A 16270-nucleotide genomic window follows, 5' to 3' on the forward strand; every position below is an offset into this window, starting at 1 on the left:
GTGGAGATGGGTAGGTTTAGATCCAGGGGGCAGAGACGGGTAGGTTTAGGGATATGTAAACTGGGAGGTGTTGGATCCAGATCCAGATCCAGGGGGTGGAGATGGGTAGGTTTAGATCCAGGGGGCGGAGACGGGTAGGTTTAGGGATATGTAAAGTGGGAGGAGTTGGATCCAGATCCAGGGGGTGGAGATGGGTAGGTTTAGATCCAGGGGGCGGAGACGGGTAGGTTTAGGGATATGTAAACTGGGAGGTGTTGGATCCAGATCCAGGGGGTGGAGATGGGTAGGTTTAGATCCAGAGGGCGGAGACGGGTAGGTTTAGGGATATGTAAAGTGGGAGGAGTTGGATCTAGATCGAACCCCACCCCCTGGATCTTGAGTTCTGCAGTGAGGACCATCTCAAAAAATATGCACCTATACAGAAAAATTGCAAGTTCACTCTCTGACAGTAGGTGGCGTTTATTGAAAAGCAGTGATATCACATTTCCATGGTTACTGCTATACACAAAGCAGCACTGCATCGATAAATAGGCTAATACTAGGCCTACTTTATACGGAGATAAGAGGAATAGCCATCAGAACTTTTCTGAAGACAGTTCTCTTCAGAGATACATTTATATCAACCCCAATTTAATATTTATATTATTCTTCCTATTTTTCGCGAACAGTGAGCTTGTGCATGGTCTGCATTCTCTGCTGGCGCATCTGTTTTCCTCTTTGTGTCCATATTCAGCGTGTGCCTGTGTTAACGTCCTGTTTACAAACTTAGTAAATGTAAGCCCGGAATAAAGATCGACCAAAATAAAAGTAAAAAACGATTTATGACCAGTGTGGACTAATGCATCTCTATTTTTTAATTTTTTTTTATTATTATAGTTCAAATCATCCTCCGGGCCGGATTGGACACCTTTGTGGGCTGTATTCGGCCCACGGGCTGTTTGTTTGACACCCCTGGTCTATAGTGTTTCATCGCCATCTAATGGCCTGCCAGCAGAATACAGCGTTTTTAGTCATTTTCACAGATCCATTTGAATGGATCATTTTGACAATGGTGTTTTCTGTACGCAGGAAACTCGAAGGAAAAACTTGGCATATTGTTGTTGTGTAAACATACCCTCAGTATGGAGCATTTAAATACTAGTCCTGTAAAACACGAGTCACGATTAAAGAGCTCAAAAACATGTAGAAGCAGCTAAATTGGCATGGTTGCTTCGACAAATGTGTTTTTCATGTCATATTTACTTTTGTTAACACTTCCGGCTAGGTTTTAATGTAGGTGGTACATTATTTTCAAATGTTAAAAGCATTAACCTTTTAACTGGACATTTAATTTCTGAACTGCCCTGATTCTTACAAATACTAACATAATATAACGCTGCAAATGAACATACTTTTAGTGTCACTCACTGGACATTTAATTTCTGAACTGCCCTGATACTTATAACAACCAATATATTAAAACATTACCGGATTCACATTCATCTGTTTAGGGTAAAACCAAATGTACTTTTGGCATCACTCACTGGACATTTCACTTTGAATGTGTCGCGAAACATGTAAGAAGCAACGTAATGTCATTTTGCATAAATGGCTCCACAGGTATGTTTTCCCAATAGCCGGGGTTGAATAAAACTGTATTTTTCAGGCTGGTTCAACTAATGCGCATTCATGTTCTATAATAAACAAACAGGAAATTGGCTTTTTTAATAGGAAGGCATGACAAATTATGTAGTTGTCATTATTAAGCATTACCATTTCTCCCATTCAAGTGGCTCATCTCCTCCACTTATAATGTCTCAGACCACTCTACTGAAGTGTGAAGTATGTTGGAAGCATTTTGCGATAGTTTGTACACCCCGCTCATCATCATTCAGCAGCTTCCTTAGCTCTTCCTTGTCCTCCGCTCATGTCTCACCATCTTTCTCTTTACCTCGCCTCTCTCATTTGTCTACACCAAGCAGTGACAGCTTATGTAACAGCTCCAAACTTAGCTTCCTATTTGAACGGCACGTTACGCTTCTGTTTTTTTCTTCCATTACATGACTCATTTTAGTTATTACCCTTTGACAAAGAGAACAAGATGAGGGGAGGGTTGATCTGGTAGCAAGAGAGAAAGATCGAGAATAAGAGGAAAAAGAAGAGAAAACAAGGATTTAATTATTTAGTCTCTCTGCAGAGTGAGTCTGACCCAGATGAGGCTTTTGCCACTATTCATAGGCCAGAGGTGCATGATGGCTCCTTTATGGGGGCTGCTCTGGGACAAGGAAACAGCAGCTGACAAGACCAACATTATGAGCGGGTAACATGAGGGAAGCCATAGTGAGTGAGAGAATGAGCGATGTGAAAATCGAGCAAAAAATAGAAAGGACAGGAACCCTGAGCTCTCAGTCTCTTCTCTGCCCTGTAAATGTCCTGATCTTCCGCAAGATTGATTCCATTATCAGTCACATACATTTTCTGTTCAATTTTTATTATTTATGCTTTAAATTCCCTGTCAGTTTTAGCACAGTGAACACTGACAGAACTTAATAGTGTTGCTTATAAGAACAGCTTACATGTTATACTTCTAACCAATCAATCCAAACATTTATATATATTTCTGTGATCAAAGCTGAATTTTCTGCATCATTACTCCAGCCTTCAGTGTCACATGATCCTTTAGAAATCATTCTAATATGCTGCTCAAGAAATATTTCTGATTATCAATGTTAAAAACAGTTGTGCTGCTTCATTTTTTTTGTGATACATTTTTTCAAGGTTCTTTGATGAATAGAAAGTTTAAAAGAACAACATTCATTTGAAATAGAAATCTTTTGTTACATTATAATGGCTTTTACTGTCACTTTTCATCAATTCAATGCATCCTTAATGAATAATAGTATACATTTCTTTCCAAAAAAAAAAAAAAAATCTTACTGACCCCAAACTTTGTAATGGCACTGTTTTTCTTCAAAATATCTTTAATCTTTAATTATCATGACCATGCACCACATAAAAGTTAGGAAAACACATATATACATTTCAATACTTTTTTCTCTAGCAAAAGTATCTTTTCCCCCCGAGAAACTTTGTATTCTACGGAGCCCCTAAAGGGACGTGGTGAAGGAAAAAAATATGAAATTATTTGTCAATGCTTTTGCTTGCTCTCGTTCTCCTTCGCAAATGTTTTGTGTTCCCCCAAGAAACTTTGTATTCCCTCACAAAAACGTTTGTGTTCCGCCGAGAAACTTCACAAAGAGATCAAAAGGTTTTGTAAACTAACACAAAGTGTATTTGCAAAATGTATTGCGAGCAAACGCAGTGTTTCTCAGTGGAAACATTTGCGAGAGAACGCAAAGGCATTGACTTAATATATTACCTCCCATTTTATACTTTTTTCCGCCACCATGTCCCTTTAGGGGCTCCGTAGCATTCACTTGCAAAAGCACTAAAATATGTCATGTTATTTCCATCACAAAATATTTGCGAGCGATTGATTTGTTTTTCCTATCATCTCATTTTTTTGACCATAACCATGTCCCTTTATGCGCTCCGTATACATATGTAACTGGTCTTACTCGACCCACTCTGAGCGGGATTCGAACCGGCATCTCCAGCATGGGAAGCGGGCGTGCTAACAAGGGCGCTCAAGGCCGCAACCTCTAGCATGACTTTTGAGGCCAGGAAAGTGAGGTTTACATGCACAGCTCTTACTAGCTTGCTTCCATTTCACTTACCCCCTAAACCTCACTCCCATCTGGGTCACGGCACCAAATGTAACCCCTTGGGTCCTACTCGCCCCGCTATGTGTGGGCCTTGAACCCGGGTCTCTGGCATGGGAGGCGGGCGTACTAACAAGGACGCTAAAAACTGCAGCCTCTAGCATCAGTTACTACTGTGCCTCTTGAGGCCAGGGAAGTGAGGTTTACACACACAGCTCTTACTAGCTTGCTTCCATTAACATATACACCATATTTTCATATATGTTTTTTTTTTTTACTTTTTTTTCCCATACAAAACCCCTAATCTGCTCAACTGTTTCAAGTCTGTGTTTGAAGAAACTGCACACAAACAAATTTTGTTAAGTGAACTTCTACAGATATCCCCTGCTCAGTGTGTAGGGAGCCGTGTACACTGCGTAGGGACTATGTGAATTGGACAGTTACATTAAGGGAAAGTAGAGGGCACATATACAGTCAAATTCCCCTGAGAGTTCTACACTTTTATCTTTCATATCCTCAGGGCAGACAACAAACTCTAGAGAGCAAGAGAAAAAAATGGGGTAGGACAAAAGAGAATGCGCATCAAAGCAGTTATCCCCTTGACTTTATTCTCATTGTTATATTACATATAAATAAGTCTAAGAATTTCTCAAAGTGATTAAGTAGGTCAGATTATTCTCTGTACTATACACTGCATCCTGAGCTTTACATATGAGTGTAAATAGTGAGGATGTTGGCTTTCTAATAAATGCTTTGAGGCAGGAATTTCTCAATCCAACACAACCAAAAATATAACCACAGTTTTGCTCCAATGTCAGAAGCGGGAGAGGAAATGCTTTTGTTGCAGTCTGACTGAACCTCCAAGAACAAACATTACAGGAAAAATGCTACAACTTTGTCCTCTTCCTCTCTTAATTGCTCTTTTTTTAATACCGTACACTGCGCTCCGCTCTCTCCTAGCTCATCTCTTCATTCCACTCATTCCTCCAACAGATTCCGTCTGCTCAAGCGCACGGGTGAATCAGCGCTCCGCACGGCCGCAGCCACTAAACTTCCGATAAAATCAATGTTTAATTCACATCGCTCGAGGCCATTGACAGAAAAAGTAGAAGCCTTTCATCTACAAAGGGATACACAGAGGCTTCTAGTGCGAAAGGAATCTCACAGAATTAGTGCAATCGTCACGAGATGTCCCATTTATTTCACTGAGCGTGTGCTCTCGCTGACACTAAGAAGATCTGAGGGGCCGTGGAATGAGACGCATCCCGCTCGCCCCTTAAACTGCTGGAGTGTATGTGAACTGTGTGCAAAATGTACCTTTTACTACTTTGACCGACATGCTTTGTTGCCTTGTAATGGACATTATATTTGAGGCTGTTGTCAGGGGCGACAAACTGGAAATGTTGTCCCGGTACCTGTGTTGAGGAGGCCACATTATATGTTTAAACGCTGGTGAGAGTATTGGCGCGACTCGGCTCATCTCGGTTCGCATGGCTCGGCTCGCTTACTTTCGGTTTGCTTTTCCACTGCAGTTTAGTATGTTCTGTACCGAGCCGTCCCATGCAGTGGAAAAGCGCCAAAAAGTGAGCCGTACCAAACCATACCATGCAGTGGAAAAGCGCCATATGAGACCTGGGGCCCATACTTATTGTTTTGTCATGGGCCATTTAAAATCAAGTATTGACCCTACATGGGGATTTATTTATTTATTTTTTTTTTTTTTTACTTTTGTGTGAGTGGGTCATTCTCAAAATATAGTAACAAGCAATTCACTTGACATTTCAGTCACGAAAAAAATCAATTAAGAAACTCCATATAAGTGTCATTATTTTATAGCCTAAATATGAAATGGTTCAACCACATGATTTGCTCATTTTGTTTAGTTACAAGGTCTAACAAGTGTGGATATATATTTTTAAATAGTATTATGGTAGTATAGTAATTAAAAACACTTGCCTATTAAATTTTTGTCATTGGTGTTATCAATGTTAAAAACATTTTGTATTTTGAAAATTCAAAAAGTGGAAAAATACTTGCAAGAACAAAGTTCAAACATTGAAAAAGTTACTAATTTACATTTAAACTGACTTTTTTTGTTGTGGAAAGGTAACACAAATAAAAATGAACCAAAATGTACCATGAAGTACCAGGTAAATACCATGAACCCAGCTAACAGGGATCATTCTTGAATTTTGGCTAAAGTTCTCAAACTTAACTCTCTTAAGCTTAACTTTAATAGAGGAACATTTATCAGAATTATCTGGTCTTTATTAATGTTCTCAGAACATAAAAATATTATTTATGCATATATGTTATAAATTCATAAAACTTTTTTTTTTTCCTGAAATGTTTTATTTGGACATTAGTCTATCATTTCTAAATGTTACTACTTGTTACAGAGAACATTTTAAAAAAGTTACATTACCATAATGTTTGCAAAATAAAAAAAATGGAATTCTCTTAACGTTTGCATAACCAAATTTAAATTTCAATCATGACAACTCTCGGAAGATTTTTAGAATGGTAATGGATATGATGCATAACCTGATTTTGCTGAGTTCAACATGTTCCTGGGTCAACATTTTTGTTGATCCTGGAACAACATTCAAATCAACCAATCAGACTTGAGGGACAAGTTTACAGATTATGTCAACTTTAGGCTTAAAATCATGAATTGGTGCTTCTACATCAGTTTTATTCATCTATCATTTCCCTCTGATTTTTGGGATAACTTATGGGTAGGGTTAGGTTTAGGGGTAGGAATAGGGTTAAGACTAAATTTTCAAGTCAAGTCAAGTCAAGTCACCTTTATTTATATAGCGCTTTTTACAATGCAGATTGTGTCAAAGCAGCTTTACATTGATAACTGGTACATAATTTGGCTGCACAGCAGCTCTTAAATAATAGTGTCAATGCAGGCAGATCAAAGCACTGTTGAATAAATGTCAAGAATACTATTGAATATCAAATGTCAAGTGTCCCCAACTAAGCAAGCCAAAGGCAACAGCGGCAAGGAACCCAAACTCCATCAGGTGACATCAGGTGGCAAACAAGTGGCAGATAGTTGTTAAAATGGAGAAAAAAAAACCTTGGGAGAAACCAGGCTTAGTCGGGGGGCCAGTTCTCCTCTGGCGAACAGTGCTTTGTTACAATCAGGTTGCTATCATAAGTCTGATAGGATCGCAACAATCAAAGTATATATTTCGGTTCCATCCAGTTGAGGATCGTATTCATCACGCCGGTATGGACGGTCTGTTGAGGAACTGTGCTACTGGCTGTCGTGTCGATGAGGCCTTCACAGTGGATGATCCAGTTGACTCGATCTCTGCTGATACTTCAGGGCTGCGTTGTGGTCGTGTCCAGTTGAGGATTGTATTCATCACGCCGGTATGGACAGTCTGTTGAGGAACTGTGGCACTGACAAGAATGTTGACTGGAATGTTGTTCCAGGATCAACAAAATATGTTGACCCATTAACGCATCTAACTCAGCAATATCAGGACATGCTGGATTATGACAATGTTAATGTATTTGGTCTTGGCGGAGTAAATCTGCTATGCTGCTGCTGCTGCTGTAGATTATTGCTGTTGTTGTAGATTATTGCTGCTGCTGATTATTGCTGCTGCTGCAGAGCAAGTACAGGAACTTGCTACTGCCAATACATAAGCTGATACGCTGCTGCGAGTAAGACATATTGCTGCTGCACAAATATCATATATCAATAACCCTGAGCAGATCTATACAGGTGGAGCTGGGGAAGGTGGAGGGTTTTAGAGCCATTTAAATATGTGAGCAACAAGCTCATTGGCTGCAGATGTGACATGGACCAATCATCTTGTGCCAGTAGTTAACACTGTAATTATCATCAGCTTGCGTTAGGGACCCATCAGCCTGCGCCCTCTAGGGTTTCATGACTGAACTATGTATAAAAACACTTTCAAAGATTTAAAAAACTTTTGTGGTTTGAACGTTCAGAGAACATTCAGAATGATTTTATAATTTAATGGTAACATTAGTAAAATGTTCTTAAAACATATTTTTGTTAGCTGGGAATATCGTTATTAAGAATGAGTTGTGAAACGAATTATTCTGACTGTTCGTCACCTCTTGACCTGAGACAAACATCTTTTGATAAGCATTCATGAACATTAGAGGCATAATTGAATATTTTCTGCCATGCTGTGCAGCTATCTGCAGGGCAAACCTCAAACCACCGTAATGCCACCTGAAAGCCTCTCGCTTGGAATTCATTACTTCAGATGGGCCACCTACAAAGCCCTGTCCACGCTACAAGCTGGTATGCCTCACTCGCTCTGCCAAACACTAATTCTAATTCGTCAACCTTTTAGAAATAGCTTATTTATGTAATCCCCCCTCCCTCCCTCCACCACCATCAAAAAAGAGAAAAAATATGCTTGCTTTCGAAAAAGCATAAATAATTAGCATTTTGTTAGTGCAGAGATAGCTTATTAAACAAAGCAGGAGCTTAGTGATGGAACGCCGTTTGAAGTGCTGGTGAATAATCCAGCTGAATATGTTCTTGCCCTGCAGCACTGAAGACAGGGCCAGAACCGCCACACCGTACAGAGACACTGACACATGACTCACTGCTAAAGCTCATTGAGACATGATCTTCAGCGGGAACACATGTAAAATCTGCCATGTGTTAAACCCATTTCTCAATAGTTTCTAAAACTGTTTGTACCAGCATTCACATACCCAAAGGCGATGGTCTATCAGTGGTGCATTGGATGGCACTTTCCATGAACACGGCACACTTTGATGTTTCAAAATTTCTTTTAAGCATTACAGGCACAAATCTCATGTTTACTTTTAATTGTTGCTGGTGGCAGTGTGAGAACTTCTAGATAGCTTAGATATACTATTATGTAACATAAAATGAACCAATAAATCCATAAAAATGATATTATTTTCTTAATATAATTTTTAATAAAAAATATGTTATATTATTATCCAATATTAATTTAATTAGGGTCCAATTCTCATTATTAACTATTAACTACAATTTTTGCTTCAATAAACTCCTAATTACTGCTTATTAATAGTTAGTAAAGTAGTTGTTAAGTTTAGGTTTTGGGCGGGATTAAGGGATGTAGAATATGGTCATGCAGAATAAGGCATTAAGCATTAATATGTGCTTTATAAGTACTAATAAACAGCCAAAATCCTAGTAATACACATGCCAATTAGCAACTAGTTAATAGTGAGAATTGGACCCTTAACCCTAAATACCTTCTGAATTTAAATTCTGTCATTAATTACTCACCCTCATATATAATGTCATTCTCTTACGCTGTTTACGTCCAGCGCTTCCAGGTTCTACGTCAGACGCATGTTCTACGACATGCATTGTGCTGCTGACGTAAACAGCATCTGCCGATACTGAGCCGTCGTTCTGACGTAGAACCTGGAAGTGCTGAACGTAAACAGCATACGAGAATGAAACAGAAGTGAAGATATTGTTGAATTTTTGTTTCGTTCTTGCGCACAAAAAGTGTTCTCGTCGCTTCATAACATTACGGTTGAACCACTGCAGTCACGTTAACAATGTCTTTAGTTCCTTTCTGGACCTTGACAGTAGTGGTTATATTGCTGACGAGTCATATACCTCTCGGATTTCATCAAAAAATATCTTAATTTGTGTCCCGAAGATGAACGAAGGTCTTTCAGGTTTGGAACAACATGAGGGTGAGTAATTAATGACAGAATTTTCGTTTTTGGGTGAACTAACCCTTTCATGTTTATTGCTATAAAATAATAAAAGTACAAAAATCTGTGTTTTAAACAGGTATATAAATTTGGATAACTGGATGGCAAACTAAAACAGCTCATACAATACAGTATATAATTCGAACTCCCAAGGTTGATAATCAGCATTTTCTGAAAGTTAATATGTTTTCTTTAACCATTTCTTGAAAAAGAAAAACATTTTCAGGGCCTGTTTTGTATTCTGTTATTCATGGAATGCTGTATCTCTGTTTTTTTATTTAAACCAATAAATAAACTGCTGTAGCAACAACAAGTAACTGTGAAACTTGACTTGAACCTGATTTGAAAACTGAGATTAAGTAGAACCAAACTGAAAAATTCAACATGCATCTCTAAAGGAGCTCTTGAACTTTCCTGGGCTGCATTTCTGAAAAGCATTGTAAGCTGAAGGACAACCATTCCCACCAATGGTCTCTATTATCAACTTCACTCACTATGCTTTTGAGAAATGCAGCCCTGGGCTGATGACATGTGACTCATTTGAGTCACAACATAATGAAACTCATTTGTTGATAGTGATGGACAGGGAGAAATGTCAGACCTCTGACCTTTAGATGTGAACCCCAGGCAATGGCTGTGCCTTTCACTGATCCTTGCAAGCATTCTTGAGAAAGTAATATCAGAAAATAAGTTACAAAATACAATAAGTGGGCACCGTTTAAACTCTCACTTGGTCAAGATGATCTGATGAATTTCAAACTGAGCATCAGAATGGGGAAGAAAGGTGATTTAAGTGACTTTAAATGTGGCATGGTTGTTGGTGCCAGACAGGCTGCTCTGAGTATTTCAGAAACTGCTGATTTAATGGGATTTTCACACACAACCATTTCTAGGGTTTACAGAGAATGGTCCGAAAATATCCAATTAGCAGCAGTTCTGTGAGCAAAAATGCCTTGTTGATGCCAGAGGTCAGAGAATGGCCAGACTGGTTTGAGATGATAGAAAGGCAACAGTAACTCAAATAACCACTTGTTACAATCGAGGTCTGCAGTAGAGCATCTCTGAATGCACAATACGTTGAACTGGCTCACCAAAATTGAACAATAGAAGATTGGAAAAACATTGCCTGGTGGATAAGTCTCAATTTCTGCTGTGACATTCAGATGGTAGGGTCAGAATTTGGTGTAAACAAATTTATCCTGCCTTGTATCATCAGTTCAGACTACTGGTGAGGAGGATATTTTCTTGGCACACTTTAGGCTCCTTAGAACCAAATAAGTATCGTTAAACACCACAGCCTACCTGAGTATTACTGACCATTTCCATCCCTTTATGACCCATTTCACAAAGATCAAATGATCTCAAACTGGTTTCTTTATCATGACAATGAGTTCACTATATTCAAATGGCCTCCACAGTCACCCAATCTCAATCCAATAGAGCATCTTTGGGATGTGGTGGAACGGGAGATTCACATCATGGATGTGCAGCCGACAAATCTTCAGAACCTGTGTGATGCTATCATGTCAATATGCATCAAAATCTCTGAGGAATGTTTCCAGTACCTTGTTGAATCTATGTCAAGAAGAATTAAGGCAGCTAAGTGTTTTTTTGCTAGTTTCAGCCTGCCGCAGATATAATTTTCACGTCCTGGGCCACGTTGTTTTAATAGAAAATGCACTTGCGGCCATTTGTGAGCCCATGGGCGTGCTGGTCTGAAAACGAGGTGTTTTTGGGTGCGTTGTTGGCGTGTTGCTATTTTGAGGCAACTGAAATAGACTGCACCATTGACCAACTGAAACCTGGTCTGAAGTCAATGCCGTTAAAGAGCGTGTTAGTAATATGCGCCTAGACTCTGCTTATTACACACACAGGGTCATGCAACAGCACACAAACATGCCAAATATTAAAAATAAATGGATTACAATGTAAAAGATTATTATTGTGTGCATAACGATAAAAAGGCTTTGATGGAATCCGGCTTGTCCCGTAGATGGTCTGCTAGCGCGTTTTAACCTCGCGCATGAACAGATCCGTTTCCTCGCTAGAGAAGCGTTCCGTTTTTCCGCTTGCAAATTCTGCCATGTAAATAGCGAATCCGCCATGGCAAGAACACAACTGGCTTAGGGACAACCCTTTTAGACCATGCACTTGGCACGCCGGCCATTTTTCCTGTCGTTAAACTAGCAAAAATGGATCCGGACAAGCCCTAAGTGCACTTGCGCCATGCGCTTTAGACCATGAGCTTAGATCGTTAAAAAAAGGGCCCTAAAGCATATAGCACAAGCATGAATTAAATGTTATTCAATGGCTTAATGCAAAATGTCATACTTTAAGCGGTTACCTTAACATTTAAAAGGAATAACAGAGGATTTAGTGTTTAAAAAGCCACTTCAGTTGTGTATACAACAGTTGTTTGTCTTGACACCAACAGTCAGTGAATGAGGTTCTCAAACTGCTGTTTATGTGTCAAACAAGAGGAATCAACCTACGCTCTTCAGCAGAGGTTAATATTATTTTTCTGTATGCATTTAATTCATACGTTTGAGCAAGAGTTTGTAGTTATGACCTGGTGTGTTCCAAGAGCTCTTAGAAATAGTTCCAAACAAGCTATTCTGACTCATTGTCACCTTTAGCTTAGTTTTGTGGTCATGTTTGCGCATCAAACATCACCTTGATACCTACTGAAAGGTGACTGTCATGCTCCAGAGCTAACAGCAGAGATGTGGGTGTTGACCTTTGCACTGGTGACTTTGACTGGCCACTGCTGCTCTGAACACATTATGCTGGTTTGAGAGAAAGTTCAGGGCTGTATGTTCACCAAACATTTCCTTTTATCGGCAGAGATGGAAGAGTTTTGCTTATAAATAGAGCTCATTTTGATTGTTCAGAGACAACTAGTGTAAGACGTTTTTGGGAAATTCTACCATTTGTGTCTCCATGATAATATAATTAACAGGAAAAATCACAAATAATTATTTAGGAGATATAGATATAGGTACGGAAGAGGATTAGGGCCAAGCAATAATAAAAAAATAAAACCATCTCGAGATTAAAGTTGTTAAATTTCGAGAAAAAAAAGTAGAGAAAAAATGTTGAGAATAAAGTCATTAAATTATGAGAAAAAAGTCGTTAAATTACGAAAACAAATTCGTTAAATTACGAATTTGTTCTCATAATTTAACAACTTTTTTCTCGTAATTTAATGACTTTATTCTCATAATTTAATGAGTTTATTCTCAACATTTTATCTCGACTTTTTTCTCGAAATTTACGACATTTTTCTCATAATTTAATGAATTTGTTCTCGTAATTTAACAACTTTTTTCTCGTAATTTAACGAGTTTATCCTCAACATTTTATTTCGACTTTTTTCTCGAAATTTTATTACGTTTTTTCTCAAAATTTAACAACTTTAATCTCGAGATGGCTTTATTTTTTTATTATTGCTTGGCCCTAATCCTCTTCCGTATATAGGAGATATTTTAGTACAGATAAATAAAAAAAATTAAAATCAAAAATAAAATAAAAATAAAATAATTGTATTTTTATTTTATTATTGAGATTATTATTGAAATTCCTACCTCACAGAACAAACAATGCATTGGGGGGGGGGGGGGGGGGAATAATAATTTCCACACTGTACGAAATGTATATATTGTATAGTTTTGTATATTTTTCATAAAAATCTTTGCTCTATTCTTTCCCCTACTATATTTATTTATCTATTTATTCACACATTTTTTGTTAGTTTGAGTTTATTATATTCATTGTATTCTATATTCTATTTTTTATTATGTGGTGTGTCCATAATATGATGTTCTATTTGTTGTTGCACTGTGGGATGAGGAACAAAGAAAAAACATTTCACTACATTACATCACATGTATGTAATACATATGTGACAAAGAAAGAACCTTGAACTTATTTTTTAAGTGTTCGACACTTAAATTCGTTTTGTTTTCAACTTGAAGCGGCGCAGCGCAGACCAATCTGTATACCGCAAGAGTGATTAGAGAGCAGACGGCATATGCTTTCAAATCGCTGTTGCGGTACTTTGATGTCATACACTGATTGGTCTGCGCAGTGCCGCCTCAAGTTGAATACATGTCATATTTTACAGTAAACACATTGCTAAAGTAGTTCCAGGCAGGTCTTGACTGCATTACAGTTCCATATCACTTTGCCATATTATTTCAGTTATTTCAAAGGTCCTTACAGCCTATACGGCAAAGGAACCAAAACACACAAAGATACTGACCAAGCAAATAAATATAACAAACAATAGAATAAAAATGACAAACTCTTTCCTTGATTTACCCTACGAAATTACATAAGAAATTAGTCCTACACACAAGAGCATTTTAAGCAGAATAATCTGACACGTCTTGAAATGAAACATCTGAACAATCTCTTGAGGCATGATAACCGTATTTAAGCTGAATAATTGACTGCGGGCCACTGAATTATATGGGTCATTGACGAATAAGGTTTATCACAATGGAGATATAATTAATTTTGAAGATTTTTTTTTAAAGTGTTAACAATGAGATTATATGTTTTTTTTTTTTTTTTAATAATCAATTAACACTGTTTTTGTCATTTTTTACAAGATAGACAAAATATGTCACCAAAAATGTCATTTGGTTTAACCAAAGTTTCAGTTTTACCGAATGACACTTTTGGTTATACCGAATGACAATATTTTCAAACAATGCTAATAGGCTGAAGGCCTGCAAAAGGACAATCAAACATTTTATATTTACTAATATTACAACATTTTTCCATGTTTATAGTGGTTGTACCGAATGACCTGATGTTTCGGGACATATGCGCAAGTGCAAACATGACTTTTTCAAATAGTTAAAGAGAGTTAGTTACTTTGCTTCATGACCATGTGGTCCTTTGCAGGTGTATGAATGATGTCACATCCTGTCACATGATCACATGACTCCAAAATGGTCCCTTTATTTTGATTACTCCGAGTGACATCAATGAAATTCATTTTTCCTGACATTCTTTCTCATAATAAAACGACTTGGTAACACTTTATAATAACTGCACGCTATGAAGCATTAGTTAAGCATTAGTAAATAGTCAATTCATCATTTATAAAGCATTAAAAGACATTAGTAAGCAGTTTATCAATACACCTATAAATGCTTTGTTCTTGATGTATGAGCATATCTATAATGTGTTTAATAATTGTATTTTCATACTTTATTAATAATCAATTTATAATTTCTAAATTATGTATTACATTATTTACAAACCAGTTATTTAGAAGTTGTATGTGGTTCATAAGATCATTTAGAAAGTGTAAGTAAATGATTAATAAACTATTTAAATGTACATTTATGCATCTTATTATTTAGAATTATGTAATACATAATTTAGAAATGATGAATTGATCATTAATAAAGTATGAAAAGACAATTATTAAACACATTATAGATGTGCTTATAAATCAAGAAAAAAGCATTTGTATTTATAAATGGCTTACTAATGTCTATTAATGTTTTATAAATGATGCAAAAATCTTTAAAATATGACTTCAAAATCTTTAAAATACCTTGTGTGCATTATTTTTCCACTTCGCATTGTGGCTGCATAACCTTGAGTGTGTATTATTTTCTAATAATTCAACTGTCCGTTGTCAGTCATTCCTTACATATGTTTTATATCGGAACCTCAGATAATATGCATGTCTCCATTAGATCTTAACCCTTTAATGTCCATTAACCCCAGAAGCTTCATCTACACTCCTGTCCTGAAGCCACCTCCACCCCTGCAGTCACAGGGGTCTTGTGTCAGTGATGGGCTCAACAGAGCGCATAATCCAAGAGACAGACTGAACCACCTGCCTGAAGGACTCATTAACCCATAGCACTTCTGAAACACAATGACATTCTCAACGAGGGGTCAGGCTTGATGCTAAGCAAGGTTCACATCCCCAACCGTGACTCTCACACCGCATGCGTGAAGAGACGCAGTTTTCCACGCAGGATAACGTACTGACTTGGACAGCAGCGACTTAACCTGAGCTCACCTCTACCAGTCTGAGCATCAAAACATTGCACTGGGGAGAAGGGATAGGATGGCTGCTGAACTAGACTTGCTATGAAAGGCTTCCTAGGGGAAATATACACTGCCACTGTTAGACCATAGTGTATCAAGACAACAACAAAAAGACTATATGCTATATTCCTCATACCTCCCTTGATGGTCATTTGCACAGTGCCCTATACTTAATTTTTAGAACAGCAAAGAGACTGCTAAAAGCATCTCTCTTGAGTAAAAAAACATTATTATTGCATCTTTATGTGGCCTCTGGCAATAATCATTTTCCTTCATATGATGGATTCTTCCATGTTAGAGAATGGTGGTTGTTTATGCTCCACCAGCAGGTTTTGCTGTAATTTCCAATAAATTTGAGGCCAGCTATTTAAATGTTTAAATCTATCTTTGGAGCACTTGACCTATAACGTCATTAATAGTCCTGTAACAGAGGGGCAGACAACAGGAATGCAGGAAATGGATGTTTATTGAACAGAGCAAGCAGACAGCAGGCAATATAGCAGACTTCTTGGTATTGCAGGTACCTGACGACTTGAGGAGATGATGCCGTGATGAAGGCAGATGGAGAGGGAGTCAGGTAAAGTCCATACACAGGTAGTGAATAATGAGACCAAACAAACCGAGGAATACTATGGGATAGTTCACCCAAAAATGAAAATTATCCCATGATTTACTCACCCTCAAGCCATCCTAGGTGTACAGTGGGTACGGAAAGTATTCAGACCCCCTTAAATTTTTCACTCTTTGTTATATTGCAGCCA

This window comes from Megalobrama amblycephala, linkage group LG23 (genome assembly GCF_018812025.1).
Source record: "Megalobrama amblycephala isolate DHTTF-2021 linkage group LG23, ASM1881202v1, whole genome shotgun sequence".
Taxonomy (NCBI): domain Eukaryota; kingdom Metazoa; phylum Chordata; class Actinopteri; order Cypriniformes; family Xenocyprididae; genus Megalobrama; species Megalobrama amblycephala.